Source organism: Mus caroli, unplaced genomic scaffold, assembly GCF_900094665.2.
Source record: "Mus caroli unplaced genomic scaffold, CAROLI_EIJ_v1.1 scaffold_24068_1, whole genome shotgun sequence".
Lineage (NCBI taxonomy): Eukaryota > Metazoa > Chordata > Mammalia > Rodentia > Muridae > Mus > Mus caroli.
In genome coordinates, this window is record NW_018388622.1 from 1 (window position 1) to 2,167 (window position 2,167).

Consider the following 2,167-nt stretch of genomic DNA (forward strand, 5'->3'; position numbering starts at 1 on the left):
CAAGCAGGTTCCAGGCTGGGGGAAGAGAGGCCACAGAAAGGAATAGATGTTCATGTGTATGTACACAAAAAGAGAAATGTACGAAACAGAATCAAGGCCTTATCTCAGTGGTAGACCACGTGTTTGCCATGAACAAAGTTAGAGTCTATTTCTAACACTACAAGTAAAATCTCAGAATTAATTTTTGTTTTGAACATTAAATAATGAAAATATGTTAATGAACTATGATGGAAAATCTTAGGATGAAGATGCCAGAGCAAAATTGAACATGTGTGATCCTCTTTAGGGAAATAACTGTGTCTCTTAAGAGCAATAGTTTTAGTAGTCAACAAAAATGATTAATGCTTGATCTGTAGGGTGGCTGTGAAAGAAATTCACCCTTAAGTTAAAATGAGACACAAAAGAAGTAGTCTTTGTGTTTTACATTAGTAGGAGTTTATACATACAGAAACACACACACACACACACACACACACACACACACACACATACACACACATCATGGGGCAAGGTGGAGGGACTAAGAAGTGGAAGGAAATAGGAGATGATCTTTTAAATAATCTGGGAATAAGAAAGAAGCTGGAAAGAACCCATATGTCTCTTAACATAGGAATGGATACAGACACTGTGATACATTTACACAATGGAGTACTACTAAGCCATTGAAAACAGTGAATTTACGAAACTCTTAGGCAAAAGGAAGGGTCTGGAGGATATCATGCTGAGTGATGTAACCTAATTATAAAAGAACACACTTGATATGCACTCACTGATAAGTGGATATTAGCCCAGAACCTTAGAATATCCAAGATACAATTTGTAAAGTACATGACAGTCAAGAAGAAAAGACCAAAGTGTGGATACTTTGTTCCTTCGTAGAATGGGGAACAAAATATACATGGAAGGAGTTACAGAGAAAAAGTTCAGAGCTGAGACAGAAAGAAGGACCATCCAGAGACTGCCACACCTGGGGATCCATCCCATATACAACCACCAAACCCAGACACTATTTTATATGCCAGAATATTTTGCTGAGAAAACCCTGATATAGCTATCTCTTGTGAGGCTATGCCAGTGCCTGGCAAATACAGATGTGGATGTATCTATTGGATGGAACACAGGGCCCCTAATGAACAAGCTAGAGAACATAACCAAAAAGCTAAAGGGGTCTGCATCCCTAGGTAGGAACAATAAGAACTAACCAGTATCCCCTATAACTGTATTTCTAGTTGCCTATGTAGCAGAGGATGGCCTAGTTGACCATCAATGGGAGGAGAGGCCCTTGGTCTTACGAAGATAATATGCCCCAATACATGGGAATGCCAAGGCCAGGAAACAGGAGTGGGTGGGTTAAGGAGCAGGGTGTGGGGAGTTTATAGGCTGCTTTGGGGATAGCATTTGAAATGTGAATGAAGAACATATATAATAACCAACTTCTCACAGCTAAAACCTGTAACAGAGATGGGGAAGGGGACCTCATGCTAGCCAACAGTGGAAAACAGAGCTCAGATCCATTACTGCCAGTGCAGGCTGCTGAAGCCAGCAGAGCCATTCTAAGCCTAGAGCTAGAGTGTGAGGGGCTACAGATCTGGAAAACCAGTTGCTTGTAGCTGAAAGCTGAGGAAGAAAGAGGGGATGGGGAGGAAGTTTGCCAGGAACATTTTGGAGAGAGAGAGAGAGAGAGAGAGAGAGAGAGAGAGAGAGAGAGAGAGAGAGAGAGAGAGAGAACCTAGGTTTTGAATTGTTTTAGATTACTCAAGATCTCTTGGGAAACTTGGAGATCTGATGTAGGTCTCTGTGTGAAGCTTTCTTCAGCTGGTTCTGTTTCGGGTGGATGGCGAAACCATTGCTCTGCTACCACTTGTTAGGAACTAAAAAAGGGCCCAGGGGATGACCTGGGGAAGGGGAGGGGCCCAGGGGATGACCTGGGGAAGGGGAGGGGCCCAGGGGATGACCTGAATTAGGGAAGACCTACACCCCACCAGTGTTTTACCTATTCTCTGGACTGTCAGACATGGGAGTACTGCTATACATTCCACTCATCCCTGGGTGGGCACCTAAGCTTCTGATCCACTCTTTGGGGGGTGGCAATGGGCAGCCCTACCAGGGAGTCCAAGAGCTACTTTGCTAAAGCCACCGGGGTTATGGGAGAGAGGGATGAGGGAAG